The sequence below is a fragment of the Sinocyclocheilus grahami genome, unplaced genomic scaffold (genome assembly GCF_001515645.1).
Source record: "Sinocyclocheilus grahami isolate Dianchi unplaced genomic scaffold, SAMN03320097.WGS_v1.1 scaffold994.1, whole genome shotgun sequence".
Taxonomy (NCBI): domain Eukaryota; kingdom Metazoa; phylum Chordata; class Actinopteri; order Cypriniformes; family Cyprinidae; genus Sinocyclocheilus; species Sinocyclocheilus grahami.
In genome coordinates this window covers 257,708-284,414 of record NW_015506173.1, presented here as the reverse complement: position 1 = coordinate 284,414, position 26,707 = coordinate 257,708, and the positions used below count along the sequence as shown (strand labels likewise).

Genomic DNA, 26,707 nt, shown 5'->3' with positions numbered 1-26,707 from the left:
GTAGTTTTTGAAAAGTGATTTCTGTTAAATAAAATATCTCCTTTTGAAGTTTTTATGCTCAAACATCAACATTACAGACTAACTAAAGTTGAAAAAGTGAAATAGCATAATAGGACCCCTTTAAATGCATTTCATATTAGAGGCCTTTACAAATTTTATAACCTATACTACAAACGCATATAAACGTTTTTTTTCTTTTTTCTTTCTTTCTTTTTTACTATTTCATATTGTTTTAAAGCAGCTTTACAGAAACTCATCACTAGCATTGTTCTTTGGCGCACATTAAAATAAATGTACACATGCCAAATATTAACCAGTTACACAGTAAGATTATAACTGGTATTGTGTTCATTAAATAAATTATTTAATATGCAAGACATGCTTAACTTGTGAAGACAATGATTAATTGATAGTCTTTGTCTATCCTAAAACTGCTAGAGAGATGCAGACAGTGGTCAGTAAAGCACCCCTTTGTCTGGATGGTTAGTTGGTGATGTGTGTCTGTGTGTGTGTGTGTGAGAGAGAGAGAGAGAGAGAGATGGAAACTTGACACACCATAGAACAGGAAGTTTGCAGTTGACCACAGACCCTGAAAAATAAGACCTCAGATCTTAAAATAGCTCTTATGTGACAAATATAAATCAGTGACGTTATTTACGTTACTTTCTTGTTTAATATTTAAACAAATTATTAACAATTTACTGCTTAAATTCTCAACAAAATAATATAAGACAATAATATGGAAACACTCAGGCCTCATGGAGTCAACCAAACATTTTTAAAATGATTTAATTTGCCCAATTGTCTGGGTTTAAAAAGTTTGTGATGTTAAAAAAAAATTAAAATACAATGCTGTTTCCTTTCATTTGGGTACAAAAAACACGAGGAAACTCATGGTCTTAAGTAATCATTGTGGCTTTGGTTCTTGCACAGCTCTGCAAAGAAGTGTTAAACTCTTTTGGGCTATACAGGAAGTAGATATGGCGGAACTTGGAGATGCTGTTTGCGTCACAGGCAAGTTTAGCAGAAGTATGATGCACTAGATGAGACAGTCTTAAGGAGCTGGGTCGGAGACAAGACCGAGAGAAATGGAGGAGGACATTAGAAAGAAGGGGATGCTGTATTTACAACAGCAGCGGTTTGGGAAGGTAAGACAGAACGTGCTTTACTTACCAGGGGACTTTGAGGCAGGGGAACGTTAAGAGACAATATCAAAGAACAATCGTGTTCTTTCACGGTAATGGTCTATCATAGAACAAAATGAAGGCTGTACTAAAAGACTCAGTTGGCCTGACTGCAGGATGTAGCTGCTCCATTATATAAATGACCACAAAATAAAGATATTCTTGAATATAGTAAAAACCCTTTTGTTGGATCCTATTTTTTTTATGTCAAATAATTTCTAAATGTTCTGTTGCAAAATACTACTGGACAGTTGGTCCTTTTTTATTTCCTGTATAACATCTACAATTTTGAGTGTGTTGTACGTAAAACTGCAGAGCAGCCGTTCATATTTCAGATGAATATAATATAATATAATATAATATAATATAATATAATATAATATAATATAATATATTATAATATAATAATAAAGCAGGTTGTAAATGAGTTTTTTGGTATCTATGCAAACATTAAGGCCTCATGGAAAGGAACCACTAATGTACTCTGGATGATGGGTAGTACTCCAGTGCAAGCATATAGATCACTTCAGTTGTTTCTCTTTTTAACATGCACTGTAAAAGTTAAATTCACTGTCAGAAAAATGGCAGCTGTGGTTGCCAGAACTTTACCATAAAAAATAGGGTAGTAGCATTTTAGGCTTGCAGTAGATGAATATAATATAATATAATATAATATAATATAATATAATATAATATAATATAATATATTATAATATAATAATAAAGCAGGTTGTAAATGAGTTTTTTGGTATCTATGCAAACATTAAGGCCTCATGGAAAGGAACCACTAATGTACTCTGGATGATGGGTAGTACTCCAGTGCAAGCATATAGATCACTTCAGTTGTTTCTCTTTTTAACATGCACTGTAAAAGTTAAATTCACTGTCAGAAAAATGGCAGCTGTGGTTGCCAGAACTTTACCATAAAAAATAGGGTAGTAGCATTTTAGGCTTGCAGTCATTTACAGTAAAAAAACAAAACAAAAAACAATTCATTAACTGATATAATTAATTAATTAATTAATAAGTCCTTACATTTACATAGCGCTTTTCTGGGCACTCAAAGCGCTTTACATAGAAGGGGGGTATCTCCTCATCCACCACCAGTGTGCAGCTTCCACCTGGATGATGCGACGGCAGCCATACTGTGCCAGAACGCCCACCACACACCAGCTTATTGGTGGAGAGGAGACAGAGTGATGAAGCCAATCAGCAGATATGGGGATGGTTAAGAGGCCATGATGGTCAGAGGCCAATGAGCAAATTTGGCCAGGATGCCGGGGTTACCCTACTCTTTTTCGAAGGACATCCTGGGATTTTTAATGACCACAGAGAGTCAGGACCTCGGTTTAACGTCTCATCCGAAAGATGGTGCTTTTTGTCAGTATAGTGTCCCGTCACTATACTGGGGCGTTAGGACCCACACAGACCACAGGTTGAGCACCTCACTAACACCTCTTCCAGCAGCAACCTAGTTTTCCCAGGAGGTCTCCCATCCAGGCACTGACCAGCCTGACCAGGCTCAACCCTGCTTAGCTTCAGTGGGCAACCAGTCTTTGGGCTGCAGGGTGATATGGCTGCTATATAATGTTAAAATAACAGCCAACTGAAGTACTAAAATCTGTTTTGAATTTTTATAATACATTGACAACCACCAAAAAAAACACAGGTGGTCATGAAAAAAGAATCACAGCCCTTCACAATTATCTTTCCCACAAAATGAAGTAAATACTAAAATACTGAAGGTACACAGTGTCATGCACACAAATATAAAACACCATCATGGTAGACATTAAAGCCATATTTACCATAGCATGTTTACAGTCGTTTTGCCATTACAATCACAACATTTTTACAGTGTGGGTAACGTAATGGATTAGTTGAATTAGTTTTACCCTGCTTACATCAAAATATACAATATTGAAATAACTGATAGAGATTTGGGGATCAGATATTAAAGGTTCCTATTTTTATAAGGGTGTAAATGTATGTGTTTTTATGTGTGTTATTGTGACAGAAATTATATTTCAATTCACAAGTGAATAAAAAAGATAAATACCACTGAAAAAAAAAAGACTTCTACATTATAATTATGTGTGCAGCATGCTGGGCTTATACATTTCAATGAGCAGCCTTCACTTTGCCTAATTTGAACCACATGTTTGTCGCCAAATACTCCAAATCAGTAGAGCAATTACAATAAGAGAGAAATTCATGGATTGCATTAAGCTCACTGTGTCATAAACAACTTCCTGAACTGTGAACGTGATCCACTTTAACTTGTTCTTATTCTCATCTAAAACCATTTTCACTTCCTTTTGATTGATGTCACTGATAATATTGTTGGTTCTGCCATATGGGACTGCAGTAGATGAATAACCTGTTGGCATAATTTAGTGGACTTATGGGCTGCTGGAGTCCATTAAAGTGAGCTAATGTTAGCAATAGGATCAGGCTTGTCTCTTTAGGAAGCCACAAGTAGGGTGTTGCATCTGTAATAGATTATGTGCTGGTTGAGGGCATGGATTTCTCTGAAATGGTAGGTAATGCCGTACCACAGAGATTCTCTAAACTCTACATCTTATTACGGGTATTTCCTGACTGAGGAATCTCACACTTTAAATACTGTCAATTAATGCTCCTATGATCCAACCATCCTCAGGCACTTGAGCCAATCTTAAAGCTGGAATACATTCTCATTATCATAATCGGTATTCTACACGTGTGCCTTATTGACATGTATACACATTTTCCCATTGGACTATTTGGTGACTTTTAGTTTAAAATTCTTCATGTTGTCATTGTGGGAAGATGAACTCTGGCTAATTTTACATTAACCACTTCCCATTTTAAGGTCAAAAACAAAGTGCTAAAGTGCAGAACTGTTGGTAATATCACTGACATTATGAAAAACTTTGTTGTACTATGGGGAAGAGTGGGGTAGAATGTGTCAGTGGGTAAAATGTGTCACCCCTTTAACATAGCTTTGCATTATTTTTAACCGTATATTTAGAAAAGGGATCATCATGTGATTTAGAGATGCATGTGAGTAACTTTAAGAAACTGTTTTTGCACATTGTTTTTGTAAATTTTCGACATAGCAGAAGATTTTATGGTTTAAAAATATACATTCATTTATAAAACTATGTAAATGATTTGGCTAAAGACTAAGCAATTAATTATTAAACAAACAAAATAGCGTGTGGTAAAGTGTGTCACATCTTTTGGGGTAAGCTGTGCCAATGTTATAATATTTTTATTTATTTTACTTAACAGTGATTGTAAACTTTGATTCTTTGATCGTTTCACTACATTAAAATGGCCAAAATATTAAACCTGCTTCTGGCTGCTTTATGATAGTGTGAATAATGTGCATCAAGATGAGATTTAAAAATAGGATTGTGCATGATTAATTTGTTTTTTGGGGAAAAAGTTTGAAAGGTAAATCATATGACTCAGTGATTCAACCTACTCATCAACATATGAATCACGCTTTGTCACAAGACGATATATTATGCCTGTAATATGTTAGGTGCTTTCTTTTAATGTTGTTTGATATTAGACATCCTGAAATATAATACGGTCCATTAGTTTTATATCTCAATTTTGTTCATGCCTAGAGGACAACGCAAATTAAAAAGTGTGAGAGTTTACATCACTTTCAGCCATTTATCTTCTCTCTGTTTCAGAAATGGCGAAAGATCTGGTCCGTGCTGCACCGAGAGAGCTCCTGCTCCATCTCTCGCCTTGAGTTTTTTGAGTGTAAAGATGGAGCTGGCAACACGCTGGAGAGATCCAACCGCAAACAGGAAAACAAAAAGGTGAGCAACACCCGTGGAGCTCAGATTTTCCCTGTACTGCAAACATAACAAATAAGATGTGGCATGTTTGAGGAGAGTGATGTAGATCAGTGATGTGCCATGGTACAATCAAACTCAGTGGGGGGGTCATGCACATGGTTTATGTGTGGGCGGACATGTACAAACAATTTGCAGGAAGTACCATTAAATCTGTTTCCATTTTTGCTTAGAAATATGACAAACAAAAATTCCCTCTTCCAAAAAAAAGTAGAAAGGATTTTCACAGAAATTCTATCTTCTGAAATTAATGCGTATGGGTAATGAGCAGTTCTGAGAAGAAGAAAAAAAACATTAATGGATCAACCTACCCACTCAAATGGCAAATATTGGAGCATATTTAAATGCTGATATGTATGAAACAGACTCACCTCATCAAAATATTTAAGCAGTTTATTACAGACCTATTATGAGTAAATAAGATTGTCGAATTTTTTTTATTAAACCTCAATTTTTGAGTTGAATTTGTGTGTGTGTTTAAACAGGTGATAAAAATGAATGACTGCATTCGCGTTTCGGAGGCTGATGTCGAAGGCTGTCCACGGGATTGTGGACCCTTTTTGGTGGAGACAACTGAAAAGACATTTGTTTTTGCTGTTGAGACAGCTGAACTGGAGGATTGGATCCAGAAACTGTGTGAAATCGCCTTCCCGGTATTTAACACTGCTTTTAAAAACATTTGTATTTTTTTTCCTGTTTTGGAATATTGCGGTGCAACACCTTACTTGACACCTGATTGCAAAAGTACACAGCGGTTATATCAAAGTTTCCAGGTTTGGTCCTGTCTTTCATTCCAGGCTTTGTAACTGTAGTTGCGGTTTTGAAGCTCTTGTTGCATGCCAGCGTAACAGACATTTATGCTTACTTCTGCCATCAGCTAAGACTATATTGTCTTTGCTGAAATCCTGTCAACTCCTTATGCTAAAATTTCTGCAGACGTGAGGATTCAAATTGCAGCAGCTTGCCAAGGATTTTTTGTCACCTCAGTAGATGTAAAAGCCCTTCAAAGCTGATCAGAAACTTGCTCGTGTGACTCACGGAGTTTCTCATGCTGCTCTAGTTAATGCTTGTGCGAAGAAGAGCTTCTGTTTCAAGTGAATGTTTTTTTCTATCTTTTAAGAAAGGAAGTTGTTTTCATATCTTATTGTACAATATATTTGTGTTGTGAGTGACAGTTATAGTTTAAATAATGGAAGTAACTACCAAGTAACATTGACTTAATGGATGTTAAAAGTACATATCCCCTCTTCAGACAGTTACAACATGTAAAACCTCACTCTTGCTCCACTCTGGCCATGGGTTACAGTAAATGCATTGTGACACTACATGGGCTAAGAAGTGTGCTCTGAGCAAAGGGCCCCGTACCCAAAAAGTCGACCTTTTGCAAGTTTCTCTAATTATAACTTCTCATTTTAACACTCCAGCAGTACCTACTATAGTATGACATACCTGGTGGTTTCACCTCATACTCTTTTGATGGAGCTAACATATATATGCGCTTTTATTACAGTTTTTCTCAATTGCTTTGGCACATTTTTCGAAACAATCTTAACATTCTCTAAACTGTGAGTGCAAATGTCACAACTGTTTGCTGCAACTTCAGAACTTTATTGCATGTCTGCAAACTGTAGCTGTTTAGGAAGGCCAGGAGAAGTTGGGTATTATAGGGCCCAATGTGTGGAATATGTGTGCTCACACCATTCTCTGAAATGGCTGCACACATTGTAATTTTGGCCCCACGTTGGCCTGGTGTGTCAGTTGTGGCTCGGGGTCCAATGAGATTGCGACCACGTCTCCGGCCTTTGGACAGATTGAACCCGGCCTCGTCCACAAAAACAAGAATGTGGGTTGTTTTATGTCCTTCAAACTCCATGATTCTCTACGAAGAAACACAGAAACAAAATAAAGTACATTTTTATTTTAGAGTTCAGTAAATGTTTTCTCTTCTTATGGGTTTCTAAAACTTCAAGTAATACAGGCATCTTGGAAGTACAGTAAAACTCACCAATAGTTTACCTGGACATACTGGTACCGCAGCTCCTTCACTCTTTCACTATTCCTCTCAAATGGCACCTTGTAGAGTTGTTTCATAGTCATTTGATGTCTTTTCAAAACTCTGTCTATGGTGGAAATGCTGACAGAATTTATATTTGCGAAGACATTATTGTCATTTATGATTGCACTTTGGATCTCTCTTAGCCTGGTGGAATTGTTGGCTATGACCATGTTGCAAATTTCTTGTTCTTGCTGATGGTTAAATACTGCTGCTCTGTCACCAGCGCGAGGTTGTTGTGTGGTTCTATAGAATGTACAAATAGACTTGCATTTACCTTTGCAATATTGTTGTTTATAAAAATGCTTTACATACTGTAAAAAAAATACATACAATACATTACATACTGTTTTCCCTACGAAAGGTTTGCACAATTGATGACACTGTGGACCTGTTTACATTAGGCTGTACTCTTTGACCAGCCTCTTCCATTGTAAAACCACGATTTATGACATGATCCACAAGTGTGGCTCTGATTTCATCAGAGACTCTGACTCTTCTATTTCCACCTCCTCCTCTATTAAGTCTTCCTCTAACACCACTACCACGTATTCTTACACGTCTTCCAATTGCTCTTCCACGAGCATGTTGCTGCAGTTCAGGGTTGTGGAAGTCCTCCATTCTTAGTGATTGTGCTGTGGGCAATCTACATATATATGCTCCCAAACTTGATTTGTTAAATGGTTGAATGGTTGATTTAAAATTGTATTGCAATTAGAGGTCATTTGCCAATTTAGCAGACATTACAAACAATGTCAGTGTCAGATATTTATGGAATATACATGCGTGTATACCAATTTTTCATAATGGCTTACACGATGAAAAATGTTTGAGAAGTTGTGAAGAGTTTGACAGTTTAAGTGAGAATCGGCTCATCAGTTTTGATCAACAAGCCATATGCAATTAGTTGTTGTGCAAACGGCAGACAATTGTACTTACTCTTTGCACACATGTGCCAAAAGCATTTGCAATTTGCTCAAATCAATAAGAAATTCCAATCTGATGTGAACAAGAAGCTAATTGTTCAGAGATCTGAACTTATTGTTTCAGGAAAAAAAAGTTTCATTCAAGAATTGAGCCAAAGCAATTGAGAAAAATGGTAAATCCTTCTCTTTAGTTCCATATCCACTTGAACTACATGTTAACACCGTCTGAAGTACATGTGAGTGGTTCCTAAGGGTGTTCTGGCTGAAATGTTGTTTTGGTCCCTAGATATGGCTGGGTGTCCTACTGTGGCATTTTACCAGATGATATTGCTTGCCAGCAAGAATTGTGCACCTTTCAGAATTGAGTTGAGATTGCGGTAGAAAACAGGATGCAGTATTGCAATTCAAATTTGAATGTAAGGAGACTGAAATAAAATGTAATGATTATTAACTTATTAAATGCAATTAAAAACTGTATTTTTTTTATTTAAGAGAGACATATAGGAACATGTTCAGATGGATGGATGGATGGATAGATAGATAGATAGATAGATAGATAGATAGTTAGTTCCATATCCACTTGAACTACATGTTAACACCGTCTGAAGTACATGTGAGTGGTTCCTAAGGGTGTTCTGGCTGAAATGTTGTTTTGGTCCCTAGATATGGCTGGGTGTCCTACTGTGGCATTTTACCAGATGATATTGCTTGCCAGCAAGAATTGTGCACCTTTCAGAATTGAGTTGAGATTGCGGTAGAAAACAGGATGCAGTATTGCAATTCAAATTTGAATGTAAGGAGACTGAAATAAAATGTAATGATTATTAACTTATTAAATGCAATTAAAAACTGTATTTTTTTTTATTTAAGAGAGACATATAGGAACATGTTCAGATGGATGGATGGATGGATGGATAGATAGATAGATAGATAGATAGATAGATAGATAGATAGATAGATAGATAGATAGATAGATAGATAGATAGATAGATAGATAGATAGATTTAGATACTATAGATGGAGAGACAGACAGACAAACAGATTGATGGATGGATAGATACATATATATTGTAATTAGATACTATAGATGGATAGATAGGTAAATTAACGAATGGATGGATTGATAGATGATAGATGGATAGACAGATAGATACATAGCTACTATAGTTAGATTCTCAAGATAGAAAGATTGAATGGATCATTCAGCTATGGATTTCAACATATTGATGTTGACCAATGGGAATGCTGAGCTTATTATCTCAGGTTCCTCCAGCTTTTTTCCTAAAATAAATTATTTGAGAATTCGAATCTGAAGTAGTTCTACAGAAAGTCAGCAGTAGAAGCTGTGTTGAGGCTGTTGAATGAGGAATGCTGTGTGGAATGGAAGAGCTTGGTGTAATGCATTGGGGGAAATGAATACGGCTTTATGCTAAGAAGGTTTCTGTTGTGCAACATAATATGATCACTTTGTTGGCCCAGAAAGCGGTTCTTCAACAAAGGCCAGTTGTCCAAAGTCTTGTGGTGAGGTTAAACAGTATTTCAGCTGGTGCAAAAATAAAGATGTTCAATGAGAATTTCCATAGCACATACCACTTGAACAGTGTGAAAAAGAGTATATATTTTCCGAGTATATTCTGCTGTTGTAACTGTAATTGTGTTGTAACTGTAGTAAATGTTTTGTGTTGTAACAATTTTGAGTGTTTTAGGACTGCGAATCTCAACAATTAAAATTTTATTTTTTCATGGCCCATATTTTATACTGGACATTAAAGTTGCACTGCAGGACTTTGGCATATCTATCACCATCTGTGGTTAAAAAATTACTCTTTATGCAATACAAATTATGCGCGTAGGTGAATCTAATGGTTTGATTATTACCTGCGGTTGCCTGTGATCACCATATTAGAGCGGATCAGTGTTATTTTAGTATTATTCATATACTATTGTAGATTTTATTAATATTTTGAAATACTGTAGCTTTTATTTGTATATTTTCAGTTTTCATTTTGATGTGATTATCTTTTAAAATTTTTATTGTGTCTGACATTCATATTAGTTTTTCAAAATATTTATAAATAGTTTTAGTATATATATATATATTTGGCCATTTTTAATATAAAATTATTTAGATTTTTTTGCTGTATGGGTATTATAGGCTTATTGTAGCGAATCAACAAGGTAAGATTCAATAAACTGCATTTCTAAGGTTTGTGTTGTGTGTTATAAACGGCTGTATATTTGGGTTTGTTGTAGATGAGCTGGACAGAGCGAGGAGCAGTGAGAGGAAACAGTTTACATGCTGAATCTCATGATGCCACGATGGCGGACAACACTCTCTACTGCAGCAGAGAAACTGGTAAGACAGTGTACAGTGTGTAAAATACCACAAAATCATTCCAAAACCACTAATATGAACGCAAATAAGACTAAAGTCAGTTGCTTGAGGAACTGCTCTGATGGATGAGCTGGTTTCAGAAATCTGATGAAGTACCTTACAGAGGTCACACTGCCAGCTCATCTGCCAGTTTCTGTGAAAAAGACATGCAAAAAACATAACTCATGGCCAGCAATAGAGGTAAATGCTAACTAATTTGGTACACCGTCTCTACAAAGCTGACACGCTTGCACTGAGATAGGCTTGTTCACTAGTCTGACACCTCTAGTTAATTTTGTGCTGTGAATATTGCAAACCAGCAGCTAACTTCTTCAATCCTTTGTTACGTAGTGGAAAGTTGTGGCTCATCTTTGTTCTCTTGTGGTGGAAAAAAATGTCAAACAAGTGTCCGCCTTGTTTGCAGAGTGACCACTATCTGTGTAAATGCGTAATATCCTGCTGTTCTCAAAGATTGTTCAGTGCCTTGTTTGACTTCCTTTACATCCATTTTTATTTATTTATTTTTTGTCTTCATTAACGCTGGGTAAGTGCTGTTTGTTTAATGGTTGGCATAGCTTACTGTTCTTTGTAATGCTGTCATTACTTTGGGAGTGTAGTTTGGCTCTTTTGCAATTATTTGCAAATATTGATAGCAGATGTGTGTATTTTTTAACAGACCACGCACATACACACATTTTCTCATTCAGACGTTCTTGTACGTCAAAGCTGTATCTGACTCAGAATTGTCTGATGTCAAAAATCAAATTCTGACCTTTATTTTAAAATGTAATGTAAACACATGTACAGTTAATACAGAGAAGTCCAAAATAGTTTGCATTGGAAGTCTGGGATTTGAAGAAAAACATTTCTTTTTAAGTTTTTAAAAGTTTTGATGTTCTTCTGCTCACCAAGGCTGCATTTATCTGATAAAAAATACAGTAAAAATTTGATATATTATATCAATTTTAAATAACTGATTTCTATTTGCCTATATTTTAAAATGTAATTTATTTATGTGATGCAAAGCTGAATTTTCAGAAAATCTTCAAAGTTTCAGTGTCACACGATCCTCCAGAAATCAATCTAATATGATGATTTGCTCCTCAAGAAACATTTATTATTATTTTCAAAGTTGAAAACAGTCGTGCTCATTCATATTTTTGTGGAGACCGTGATGCATTTTGTTCAGGATTCTTTGATGAATAGAAAGATCAAAATAACAGCATTTATTTAGATAAAACATTTGTAATGTTACAAAATATTTCTACGTTTTTGCTGTCACTTTTAATGAATTGAATGCATCCTTTCTAAATAAAAATATTAAATAAAAAAATAAATCAGTTAATTAATTAATAAAACATACTGACCCAAACTTAACTGTAATATATATAAACAAATTTCAAATTCAGGTTTTCAAAAAAAAACTAAACATAAATAAAAAAACAAATTTTATTGTTTGCAATGACATTTTCATAATGCAAATTAGAAGCATTTCCATTAATGATTTCAACCTTTCAGCCCTGAAGTCGTTTTTGCATGAGTAGGATGAATCCATTGAACTTTGCATTTTCTTCAGTCTTGGTACTTATTTCTTCTTCCATCTGTTCAGTTACATTGAGCAAACTGAAAAAGAGGCAAACAGACTATTAAACAAATGCACAAACACAAAATAACCGAAACACGTCCCCAAAGATGGAAAAGACAGATAGAAGTCCTCAGTGGACATGTTCCACATTGTGGCTTTCAGCAAGATGACAGTCAGGAGAAGTGGAAGTATAAAACATATATCACTGATGCAGCACAGGTGCCCCAGCCAGTCTAACTTCATTGGGCATTTGAACACAACCCTGACTGTCTAATCATGGAGGATTATGTTACTATATTTGCCTGCCTTCAGAAATGGCTTTCAAATGATCTCATTACTCTAGTTGACTTATTTCTGTCCGCAAAAAGTTGGCCCATATGTCTGTGTGAGCTTCAGCATTCTGTTGCTTTCTTTCCACTCTGGAAATACCTTAATATTCCTGCACATGCACTTGTCGATTTATATATTTTTATTCCTTATTTACTTGTTCTATTTTTTTATATTTTATTATCTGTGTTTTTTGTTCTGTCACTGTCATTCTGTTACACTGTGGAAGCTTCTGTCACGAAAACAAATTCCTCGTATGTGTAAACATACCTGGCAATAAAAACTCATTCTGATTCTGATTCTGATTCTGAATGCGTCGGGCTTGGGGGAATTTCAGATTCAGACGCTTTATCAAATCCATCTGTTTCGATTTAAATATCAGAAGGCCTTGTTATGTCAAGCGACAGCAGAGGTGAGGAATTCAGCGATCAGAAGGGAACCGTAAGGCTGTAAAACTACTGCTTATTTACAGTACATACAGAGATGTTAACGCCACGATTCAACCTTTTCACAACCAACACAAAATCATCAATGAATCAAACCCTATGGAGAAATTAGTTACACTGACAAACTGTAAACCACATCAAATAGCAGCAGATCACGTATTATATGAAACCACATGCCAGATTCTAAAACAGTAGTATTAGGAGGTCAGAAAAGCATCACTCATCTTGACTCCGCCAGTTTATTTCTGATGCCAGATTCATCACATTAGTAAAATCAAAACATAAAGCTGAACAGAATAAAATTACACTTCAGTTAAAAAGTTTGGGGTTGGTGAGATTTTTTAATGAATTTGAATGTCTCTTATGGTCACCAAGGTCACCATATATTGTGAAATATTAATAACTTTATTTATTAATAATTAATAAATAAATAACTTTTTTATTTTAGTATATTTTTAATTTGAATTAATTTAATTTATGTTCAGCGTCATTACTCAAGTCTTCAGTGCCACATGATTCTTCAGAAATCATTCTAATAAGCTGCTTTGCTGCTCAACAAACATTTCTTAGTATTATAAGTGTTGAAAACAGTTGCAAAATAACTGCTTTTATTTGAAATAGAAATGTCTTTAATGTCATTTTTAATCAATTTAATGTGTCACTATAAAGGAATAACTTACTGTCCCCAAACCAATATTATTTGTTGTTTAAAAAATATCAGTCAATGTCACAAATGATTACTTTGTAGGGTTGGGAACCGATAACCGGTTCTTATTCAGCACTGGTTCTGTTTTTTTTTTTAAAGAACCGGAACCGTGAGCAATTTCTAAGTTTCGGTTCCACGCACTGTGAGCAGCCTTGCGCTGGCGTTTCCCACTGCTTGAAAAGCAAAATGTTATTGATAGTGTAAAAAACATCAACTTTGAAGCAGATGCATTACTCAACATTACTTACCTTCCAGCAACACTACATTCAACTAAGGTAAAATAGTAAAAATAAATAGTTCATTTAAATGGAACCGGAATCGGAACCGGAACATTTTTAATGATACCCAACCCACAATACAAAACAATGTAAAAGCTTTGCCATGATGAATCAAGAAAGAATATTTTGTGACTAAAACACTATATTTGGAATAGATAGGGGTTTTTCTGGCTGATGGTAACCTTATGCTTGCGCAGCAGCCGGTGGATAGCGACCTCCTGCTAGCAAATCTGATTGGATGCCGCAGGAAATCCTCCACCTGATAAAATCCTCTGTTTATGCCACTTTTAACACAGTGGCTGCACATCTCACACTGAAAGAGCTCTCAGACTTTTAGACCCCACTCTATTTATGTCTACATGAAATGCATTGTTTGCATCAAATGTATGTACCTATATGGATTTACAACCTCCTGAACAAAGCACACACCTGGAGGGGGAAAGAGAGAGAGAGAGTTATGCAAATGAGGTCATGTGGAACGTAAGTGGAAATGGGGGGTTACAACCACAAAACAGTTGCTGTGAATTTGGTGCATTGCCAAATGTAGAGCAAAACAGAGAGAGAGAATCTTGCATATGAATCTTGCCACTTGTTGCTCATGACAACAGGATGTAAATGTGGAAATGAGTCTTTTTTTTTTTTTTACAATAGTCTGTATATAGTGTGGCTTTTTTGTTCTTTTGCAGGAAGTGCCACTCTTTCATTTGCTGAGAGGTGTGGAGTGTTTGCTTCTGTTCCGACAGCTGCAAACAGAAGCTAGCATTGTCTTTGCAAAGGCACACTTCCTCTCAATGAAGTTTGACTGTGGCTGGAGTAGCCACGTTTCAAACGGAAAAAAGATACCTCCAAACCACACTGCAGTCTTTGTCTTTCTCTCTCTCTTTTCCCCTTTCTAGTAGGATTATTGGCATAATTACACAAACAAGTTTTGGTGCTTAGTAACAAAGGGCTAGAGTAATGCTTGTAGTGTGAGCTATAGTCTCGTGGGCAGTGCTCTGACATACAGCACAGCTGCACCTCGCGATCCGAGGTCAAGTCCCAGCTCCAGGTCCTTTGCTGATCCCAGTTCCCTTCTCTCTCTTTCATCAAATATTAGATGAAAACCCTAAATTAAATACAAATTTGAAATGTTGCCCTGGCAGCTATCTGAAATAAGTTCAAACACTAAGATTACGAACTTGAATAACACTGAAATTAAATGGAAATAATAATAAATAAAAACGAAATAGTAATATTTATAATAATAATAATAAAACCTAGAATGAAAATGAAAACTAGAAATATAAAAATAAAAGCCAATTACTACAACAGTACAAAACTACAATAGCATCTAAATAATATTACCATATCAGTTTTGTTTTTTTCCCCACTCCTTATGTCAAGATAACAAACTTTCTTGGAAACTTTTTATCATGTCTTCAGCATATATTTTTGCAAAATTTTTATTCATGCTTTTAACAGTATTTATAGATCTTATTCTTTATCCTTGTTCCAGACCAAGACTTTCTATTGGTTTTTTTTTGTTTTGTTTTTTTAAATTTATGAATGAGTGAATGAATAAATGATATTCATCATTACATTTAGATAATCATAATCCAAACAGAAATATGAAATAATCATCAAACATTCAATAGTTATAGTTAACATATTGCAGTGACAGAATATTTTATTGTGTTTAATTCCCACTCAAACTGTAATGGTATAAGGCTTAAAATAAAATATTAAATAAAATAGATATAATTTTTAAATGAAATATTTAAGTAAATATTTAAATGTATGAATGCATATTTAATTAACTGTATTTCGGATACAAAACATTTGTAGGATTAGCAAAAACAAAAACACCCAGATATTGTTTTTTCTATTTATTTTTTTATTTTTTTAATTCTAAAGGATAATAACAAAATGATATATTTCAGAGTAATTTTAACTACTGATATGAAATGCTATTAAATCAGACTTTGAAAAACATCCACATTTGCATTAAATTTATGCAGAGCCTGAGAATTAATAGCCCACTGTTATGGGTCGACTGTTTTTGGACTGAATGGCATAAGCAGACAAATCTCCTTCTGACACTTCACCTCAGGAAATTAATAGAGTTTCATCAGCCATGTCTGCTCCCGCGTAGAAAAACATCTGCATGGCGAGCCCTTTAATAGACAATCCCTCTGGAGCTGCAGCAGAATTGTGTGCGCCACACAGTTCACCCTGCAGCTCAGCAGTAACAAATGGGGTGTTGACCTTTCTTAACCTGGAACATCTAATAAGATGCTTGTTTCTCAGCAGTGCATGTGCTAAATCTGTACACTTGTGTGAAAAACCAATTATACTGTGTACATGTCACTTCAAAAGAAATCTGCTTTGAATATGTGAGAATGTAACCTCTGATACGTACCATCTGCTTCCAAAAAGACTTGAAATAGGTGAAATCAGTATATTAATTCACGGAGAAAAGCATTTTATATAATTAGACACATTTATGATTATACATAACCATTTGTGCTTACCTATCAGATGTAGTTTGTTTTTAAAATGTATTTTGAAAGATGCAATTGCTCATAAGCCTTTAGAAAGCAACAGGTGTGCTGAATCCACTGTTGTTTTTCATCTGAAAATCAGTGTCAACTGGTTGACATATGTTGTGTTCTTTTGGCATATTGTTTATGTAAAGCTTCTCCTTCCTGTTGTCTTCAGCAATGAAAGACTTTAAGGTGACAGTGAGGCGCACGGAGGCTTCTGAGAGGTGCAGCCTGAAAGGAGCAGTGCTGTTACGGACTGATTTTGATAGCCTCCTTCTGAAGGAGCCCAAGGCCGGAGAGGTTCTCTACGCTTGGCCCTACCGCTTCCTCCGCAGGTTCGGACGAGATAAGGTATGGCGTTGACAGTGATCTGCAGTCATTCATTTAATATTTGTGAGGCCAGCAGGGTGTGTGCTCTCTGTTATTCCTAATGCCCCAGTAGAGCAATGGGGATATTATACTATAAAAAGACTGTCATTTGGATGACATGTTATTGTGATGTCCAGACTCCCTTGTAATTAAATAAAGAATTTAATTAAATTAAATTTAAAAAAAATTTTTAAATAATAGTAAAATAATTTTATTCCAATCTCTGTGCCCACCAGAAAAATCCACGATAAAAAAAATACTCCTGGCAGGCAAATAATCATATATTGCAGTCAGACTGGGAGGCCTTGTTAATCCTTGTTTTGTTTTAGCAGGGAAATACTTCATAAACCATCTCTAAACTGTGTTCTAATTGTTTTTTTTTGTGTGTGCTAACCAGCTATGAAGGTACACTATACCATTCAAAAGTATTTTTTTTTCAATTGTAATTATTCATCAAAAGTGTATGAAAAGTGACAGTAAAGACATTTATAATGGTAATGTAATAAACAAACATTATAATAATAATAATAATAATATTAATAATCTTTATTGAGCAGCAAGTCAGCATATTAGAATGATTTCTGAAGGAACGTTTCACTGAAGACTGGAGTAATGATCAGAATAAATTACATATTAAAATATAAATATAAATATAAACATTACATTGTATAAATTGTAATAATATTTCACAATATTACTATTTTACTATGTTTTCAATCAAATATATACAGCTTTGGTAAGAATACAAAACTTCTTTTAAAAATATTTTATAAAATCATTCTGACCCCAGACTTTTGGACGGTAGTGTACATGCGTTGAGTTGAAATAAATTGAAATGAAAATCTCAACAAAGCACGAGCAGTTGTACTAATTTTACTACTAATTAAACCTATTATTTCTCAACAAACAGGCAACATTCTCCTTTGAGGCTGGGCGAAGATGCGACTCTGGAGAAGGCAACTTTGAGTTCGACACAAAGCAAGGAAACACCATCTTTCAATCTGTAGAGGCCGCCATCAATCTACACAGAGTCAATTTACCTCAGAAGCAGATATCAAGTGGGGAGCGAGATACCATCCCCTCTTCACCTCGAATGAGAGCTGTGGCAGAGGAAGCGGGAATCTACAGTGTGGTGACTGAGGGAGCAATCAGAGATGGACCCAAACAACCCCAGAACCCTCAGCAATCCAGACTTGAAACCCCTGCAGAGAAGCTTCTGACCGGAGTCAAGAGCCTGACCCTGGACACCAGGCCTCCGCCACGTAAGAGCCAGGTCAAGAACTTCCGCAGCTGTCCTTTGGTCAACAGTGAGGATGAGATGTATTCCCGGGCCATGGCACTGGATCCAGATCGGGGAAGTCCAGGAGAGAAGAGAGAACCAAAAGACCGCCGTTCCACATGCTCCAACCCTGAGGACTCTGACTACTCACTGCCCTTTGACACCATTGCCAAGAATGTTATGGGAGACATTTTGTCCGCATCAAACCCTCCACCCATGTTTGTAGAGCCCAGCTGTGAAAATGACAAGAAAGGCAATATAGAGAACACAGAACCACTTTATGACATCATAGATGAAACTGCAATCAGAACTCGTTTCCAAAACAGAAAAACACATTCTTACAAAAGAGTGGAGCACATCTATGATGAACCAGAGGGTTGCGGTGTGGCCCCAAGTGGGCCTCCATCGCTCTATGATGAACCGGAGGAGGTCAAAGGTCATGCTTGGAAGATGTTGGGCACAGTAATGGATCCGAGCGGTCACGAGTATCCATACAACGCTTCTGTCGACGACTATGCGGTTCCTAAACCTCCCAGGAGGGCCTTGCTGTCAAAGCAGGACAGTGAGGAAGAGGAGAGTTCACCGTACGATAACATCATGGTGAAAGGAGTGCAAAAGAATAACTAAAGACTGCTCCAGAATCTAAAGAGGACAGTGAAGTTAAATATAAGCCAGTGTGTGAATGAATGAATGAATGAATTAAATATTTAATCAGTTAATGTGCATAATATGGATCAACACGATCTCACGGCAATTTGTACATATTTAACAAGGTGGCTCATTCATACGAATTTGTGCGACCACACTCATACAAATTCATGCGATTTGTGAAAAATTGTACGTATTTTATGAGGTGGCAAATTCGTCTAAACTTAACTGTCACAGAAATCCTACAAAATTGTATGAGTGAGGTCGTATGAATTAGCCACCTCGTAAAATACGTACGAATTGGCTAGGAGATAGCGTTGTATGGATAATAGTTATCAGAGTGCTTTATTGTTCTTCAAAAAGCTGTGATCTGCAACACATATCATCATGCTGGTCAATATGATTAACAATTCCATTCCAACATTAAATGTCTATGGGTAAATAAATCACTGTAGCCTAACTTTAACTAAATGTGCTAAAATTGCGCTGTAACGTAAATATTATATTAAAATATATGATCTATAATGAGCCTAATTTACATAGTAAGGAGACATGTATTTACGAATTTGTGCGACCACACTCATACAAATTCATGCGATTTGTGAAAAATTGTACGTATTTTATGAGGTGGCAAATTCGTCTAAACTTAACTGTCACAGAAATCCTACAAAATTGTATGAGTGAGGTCGTATGAATTAGCCACCTCGTAAAATACGTACGAATTGGCTAGGAGATAGCGTTGTATGGATAATAGTTATCAGAGTGCTTTATTGTTCTTCAAAAAGCTGTGATCTGCAACACATATCATCATGCTGGTCAATATGATTAACAATTCCATTCCAACATTAAATGTCTATGGGTAAATAAATCACTGTAGCCTAACTTTAACTAAATGTGCTAAAATTGCGCTGTAACGCAAATATTATATTAAAATATATGATCTATAATGAGCCTAATTTACATAGTAAGGAGACATGTATTAAAAAAAAAAAAAAAGAATATAGGCTGTGTTAGTTAAACTGGTTAAACTAAATTGCGGGTCTGAATAATTTTTTTAACGAATAAAAGTCCATGTGATCAGTATAATGCAATGTTAACTGCACTGGCAAACAACAATGCGTGTTGTGAAAAAGGTACAGTCTATAATGAGAGTTTGCCCTTAAGAAAAATTTTAATTAACTGCACAGTGCTATTTTAGCACATTCAACTGATTGCAGGAGTTCTTTAAAAAGTCGAAAGTGGGCTTGTGTAAATAAAATTGAATGAAAACATTGAAAACATGATGAATATAACGCAGCAATTATTGCAATGGCAAATAGCGATGCAAGCAGAGAATAATTTAAATTTAAAAAGAAGCGTGCTCGTGCTTATTCACTCTCATTCAAGAATATTCACAGTGCATCGATACATTAGCACATTTAGCTACTGGTTAAACTGGATTGTGGGTGATCTTTAAAAAGCTAAATGCGTGCACATCCAAACAAATGCCTGGATATTTCACTATTCCTTGGCAAATAAATGTTCACATGATCAATAAAGCGCAACGTTAATCGCACAGGCAAATAGAGATGTGTGTTGTGATTGTGAATAAGGTGCACTCTGTAATGAGCCTAATTTAAATAAAAAGATTTAAACATCACAATTTTTTTTCACAAATCACATTTAGTCATTAAATACACTTTTTGTGGGTGGTTAGCACATAAGACAGGTTTTTGCTCTAAAACACAGCAGGCGAAAAGTGTGATGCACTGTTTAGCATCACCAATTCAGCGCATTTAGCTAACTGGATTGAAAAACAGCCAAACGTAGGCTTGTCTGATTATATAAAATTTGATGAATAAATAATCACAATAAATGTAACATTCTATTCACAAAACTTTAGCTTTTTAAAGAACCAATTCAGGCCTCGGAATCTGTATAGCAGGTTGTTGTAGTCTACTGTATTCTCCACAACCTAGCGCTTAGAACCAACCCTGAAGATGGGCATTTGTGTTCAGCACAAATTCTGTGGACGTGTTTGCACTGTTAACTGATTTGCATAACCACAAACAGCTAAAACAGTTCTATCAGCAGGCGCAGTGCATTCTTAGTGAATTCCACACTAAGTGTCCTAATAGTATATGGCTGTATCTACTATGACCTTCACTATCTACAAAGACGTAGTTGATTTTATTCAGAGTAATTGAGCTTTTGTTGAACACTGCCCTTTTTTTGTTCTCATTTCTACGGGACTGTGATGAGAGCTCACACAGGTAATTAAAGTCCTGCAGATCTCTCCCAAAATGGATGACACCCATCAACTAACCCTCTGATTGCTAATGATGGACAAGGGAGTTCCGCCAAGTGTCATTGTATTATTCAGGCCATACTCTGTCTTTCCCTCTCATAGGCTTCCTATTTTGAGGAACACATGAATAATAATAACTTGACTTGCAGAGGGAAACTGGGGCACTGTTAGGATGCTGCTGGGCTCCCTGCCTGCCACGGTTCATGAGTCCCACACAGTCTCGAGACTTTTAAAGGTCTGAAAACACTTTACAGCTCTTATCACTTCCGTTTCTTTCTTCTTTCAGAGCATTCCAGAAACATGAACAGCATCGCACATTGTTTGTATGTAATTTACTGTACATTGGCCACGTTTTACATGCATACAGCATATTGTTATCATTGTAATTAGGCTGGATATAGTTTAAAGCATACACGAGTGCAATTGAAAGCTATCTGCTGCCATCAGACTGAAGAGAGATGTGGTGGCAATCTTCTACTGGAACATTTTAGCATAGTTTTGCAACTCATAAGTAAACTGGTGCAGACTTAAGACGTCATTCCAGTACACACTGATGCACTTTTTATACACAATTTGGGAATCTGCAGTGAGATGAGCTCTGCATAAATGCTGAAAAAGATTAAAGCCTTGCTAGTAAAGCACTGACTCTATGGCCTAGTTCCTTGTTGTGTAAAATAGGTTGTTGAACAGCAGGGGGCACTGTTTCTCCTCAATAGCGAGCCTCTGCAATAACACTGCGTGGTTGGAGTCATGGTGTGCGTCGTTGTGAGAGAGTCGAAAGCTTCAGGGGTGTTGATTTTTTGTTAATACAAAATATTTTCTCTCTTATTGTTGCACAGAAATCGACTTGGAGTATTCAGTGGTATGCTTAAAATTAATGGGCAAAAAGCAACTGAAATGTGCTTAGTGTTCCTTTACTGAATAAATAAGAGTGCTGCAAGCTTATTTTTGGTGAAGATCATGAGCCTCATGCCAAGTTATGTTTCATGCCCACGATTTCTTTGAACCAGACTTGACACTAAGGCAACGCGAGTCTAATGTGGAAAGTCTGAAAATAGACATTCGTTTTTTTCAGATGTAAAGATGTAAAGTGATACAACACTGGCACCATACTGTATATGACACTGTCTACAATGAGATCAATAATACCTGGGTATCTCTCGACTTATAGAGTAAAACTTAAAAAACTTAAACTTATTATAAATATAATAATATATAAACAAGTTGTAGATGATATATACATTATTATATAATTATATAATAGTTTATAATATGTAAAATTATATAATAATATTAAATGATATATAATATTATGTACATAATCTGTATGTGTGTGTGTGTGTGTGTATACATACAGTTTTATGCAAAACACATACAGTTTTATGCAAAAGTTTGGCCACGCCTCTGAGGCTGCATAATAATGTGAACTTTCTCTATAAGAAAAGATCGTAGTGATATGCCATTCAGTTTCTAGAGAAATAAAATAAAAAGTGAAAAATAGGCTGTGCAAAAGTTTGGGCACCCTCTCAGTTGTGTTGATTTGATAATAGTTTAATAGTTTATAATATGTAAAATTATATAATAATATTAAATTATATATAATATTATGTACATAATCTGTATGTGTGTGTGTGTGTGTGTGTGTATACATACAGTTTAATGCAAAACACATACAGTTTTATGCAAAAGTTTGGCCACGCCTCTGAGGCTGCATAATAATGTGAACTTTCTCTATAAGAAAAGATCGTAGTGATATGCCATTCAGTTTCTAGAGAAATAAAATAAAAAGTGAAAAATAGGCTGTGCAAAAGTTTGGGCACCCTCTCAGTTGTGTTGATTTGAATACCTGTAGTCACTTAATGCTGACTGATTGCAACGCACAATTGATTTGATTGACTCAGTGAACCTTAACCCTGCAAACACAGGTGCTACCAATTATGAAACAGGGTATTTAAGGTAGCTGATTGCTAGATGTGCTTCTCCTTGATCTCTATGGGAAAGTAGCAAAATGGGAACCTCAAAAGAACTCTCTAATGACCTAAAACTAGGATAATTTATCAGTAGGAATTAGGAGAAGGATACAAAAAGTTATCACATAGGTTTAAAGTCTCTGTCTCCACAGTCAGAAATATAGTTAGACAATGGAAGCACACAGGAACAGAAAGGAAAATGTGGTAGGCCAAGAAAAATATCTGAAAGACAAAGAATGGTTAGAATGGTCACAGTCAAACCACAGACCCCCAAAGAGCTCCAAGAACATCTTGCTGCTGATAATGTCATTGTACATCGTTCCACAGTCCAGCGCACTTTGCACAAGGAATGGCTCAATGGAAGGGATGCGGAAAAAGCCTTTTCTGCATACTGCCATCAAGCAGAGTTATTTGAGGTATGCAAAGGCACATCTGGACAAGCCTGAATTATTCTGGAATAATGTGCTGTGGACAGATTAAACTAAAATAGAATTATTTGGTCACAACCGGAGGCGCTTTGCATGGCGGAAAAAGAACACAGCGTTCTTTATATACATAATATATATACTGTATATAATATGATAATTTAGAAGATGAGTTTACTGTAAACTGAGCTTGCTGTCCTGCTCAATCATAATTGTGCCCTTGCGCAAAATACTTCACCCCAGGTTATCCCACGGGCTTTGTGCTTAATTAGTGCACTGTAAGCCACTTTACATGAAACCATCAGCTAAAATGGCAAATATCTATCTGGAATAATAAACTGCTTCCCAGATGCAAATAAGAGCTTGTTTTTTTTTCAATTGAAGTACAAACTCTTAGAATAACCATATAACATGTTTAGTACATGTGTTGTTAAAGAGGGAGAAATGTGCAGCACAGCGCTGATAACCCCACTTTAAAGCAATTGTGTCTGATCAATAAATACATGAGGATGTGCAGCGTTCAGTGTCTTGGAGTGGTTAATTGGCTCCAGTAGATCCAATTTACCAGTGACACTTTCTAATGATAAGCAACTGCCTAATAGAACAGGACAAATTCAATGGCTGTTTCATATCCAGGAGCGATGCCTTTTAAATTCCAATTCATCACCTTTGATTGCACTATTGACAGTATAAAGATTTTTATGCACACTGTGTAGGGTGGCCATATGTGCCATTTATACGGGACACGTCCTGGCCATGATTTTTATATTGCCTAAAACTTACAAAGTAGTTTGACCAATATCATGCAGGTATTGTACATAATCGACCAATCGTGACGCGTGAGAACGATCAAAGCGATGCAAATGCACGCACGTGTTCGTTCGACTTGAAGCTGCGCAACGATCATTGTATGACACCAAAGTACCGCAAGAGCGATTTGAAAGCATAAGGAGCCGTCTGCTCTGCTCTCAATAGCTCTCGTGTAATAATGTCATACAACGATCGATCTGCACAGTGCTAACAGCCAAAACCTGGATATTTTAGGCAATAAATTAATCCTGGCAAGGGTGCGTCCCGTAGAAATGGCCCGTATCGTCACCCTAACTCTGTGGGGTTGTCATCACTGTGCGCTTTTATTTACATTTTCCATTTCCATTTTGATGAGTGAGATGACTGAAGAATCCATTGTTTTTGACTCCACTCACTGCACGTTCATATCAATGTCTCTGCTGCTCTATTTCAATCTGGCTCTCACATCGGCTGGTGCAGTGACATCGGAAAATGGAAAGAATTTCTTCTCTAACACCCTGGAGTTGGAGCAATGCCATTCTGACAGCTTAATTTATGGCATTTAAAGCCATTTCACCAGATCACTTATACACTCCGCACTGCATGTCATGCAGGATGACAGCAAAGTAGGGGTCACTGTCACTTTAAAGATGATTTGGGACACATTTGGATATATATATATATATATATATATATATTTTTTTTTTTAAAGTGTTAGAAATACCCTCTGATATGATGCTTGGGTTGAATATATTTTTTAATCTCTTCAAATGCACATGATCTAGTTATTGAAGTAGGCTACTTGACTTGCAGTGAAGACATAAAGAGATCTAACATATTGAAACTGGACGACGGCCAACGGTAGATTATCTTGCTCTGTGCAATTTTTTTGAGGTTACTTATGGATGATTACAGTTATAACAGCCTACATCTAGAGGTAACTTTTCACCTCTTGATTAGCTCGGTTGGAATGGCGTTATGCTGTTAAGAAAAATCTCATATTCTCATGTGATACGGAGTGTTTATGGAGTCTAAAAATAAAGGTGCTTCAAAAAGTTCTTCAAGCGATGCCATAGAAGAACCATTTTTGGTTCCACAAAGAACCATTCAGTCAAAGGTTCTTTAAAGAACCATCTCTTTCTTACCTTTTTACAATCTGAAGAACCTTCTTTCGCCACAAATAACCTTTTGTGAAACAGAAAGGTTCTTCAGATGTTAAAGGTTCTTTATGGAACCATTTAGACAAAAAGGTTCTTCTATGGCATCGTGAAGCACCTTTATTTTTAAGAGTGTAAGGTCACAGAAACGGAGCGTTCTGTCCTTATGGAATTGGTGCTGCCAACCCAATCAGCTTTATTTAAATTACATCTAAGTCCAAATAAACATACTGAGCAAGACAACACTTGCTAGACCTGCCCATATGATTAAATGCAGTTCAGAATAGCAGCAAATAAACACAGAGTGCAGACCTACAGTTGTAACACCAGTAATTACAATGTAATAAACTGAACAGTATACAGCAAAACTGTCCATTTCATTTGCCATCCAGATAAGAAGTAATCGTAAGAATTTTAGGTTAATATTTGATTTCACATTGGCCAATCATTGAGTGATCAAATGTGGTTACGAAGCTTATGAGTAGGACAGTTAGCAGAAACTAGAGATGACGGTTTACAAAATTGTAAATATGGATATTTTTCTTACACAAATGCATAGATTCACTTCAGAAGGCCTTTATTAACCCCCCGGAGCCACGTGGAGCACTTTGTATGATGGATGGATGCTCTTTATTTTGCTTCAAAATTTTGACCACCATTCACTGCCATTTTAAAGCTTGGAAGAGCCGGGAAATTTTTTTATATAACTCCAATTGTATTCGCCTGAAAGAAGAAAGTCATAAACATCTAGGATGGTTTGAGGGTGAGTAAATCGTGGAGAAATTGTCATTTGTGGGTGAACTATCCCTTTAAACTCACTTCATTTTTAATCATTTTCACAGAAAATTTCAGAAGACTTTTGTATGAAAACAAGACTTCTAATATGTTTCTTTAAGGTACAAATATACACCTTTAGGGGCAAATAAGGTACTAAGGTGCTTTTGTAACTTTTTAGTGAGAGTGTACAGTAAAAGTGAATTCCGTATTTTAGTATTTGGTAGCAAAGGTATTCAAGCAATAATGATTTTTTTTTTTTTTTGTAAAATGAATTAACATTTAATGGAGATTGGTAGGAAGTTGAATTTTCATACTCTGAAGTGTTGCTAATACAGCTGATCGTGTGCTCGCATTTACATCAAAATATTGACAAATTGTGTTACCTTCATTTTATTCCTTAAATATTCTTTACTTATAAAGGTTCTTTACTTTATTCTTTACTTAAATTTACCTTCATAAAACCAGCGGAAACCCTAAACTAGCTGACTGAAACAAAAATATTAATTTAACCACAGTATACATTTTAATAGAGCATAACACCTTTAATAGATGGACAGAAGCTCAGGAGTACAGTTATAGCAAAAAAATGAAAACATCCCTCGTGAGCACCAGTAGATACAAAATAAATGGATGACAGAGATCTTGAAATAGAGTGAGAACTTGGAATGCACATTAGCTAACAACAATTTATGAATTCATATTTTAATATTAAAATTAAATTTAAAAAAACGTTGTTGCTTGCTTGGCT

At 35.9% G+C, this 26,707-nt stretch overlaps 1 pseudogene; it reads left to right on the top strand.

Annotated features, from left to right (window-relative positions):
* Window positions 1–996: 996 nt before the first annotated feature.
* On the top strand, window positions 997–18,765 carry LOC107565332 (docking protein 2-like; annotated as a pseudogene).
* The last annotated feature ends 7,942 nt before the right edge of the window (window positions 18,766–26,707 follow it).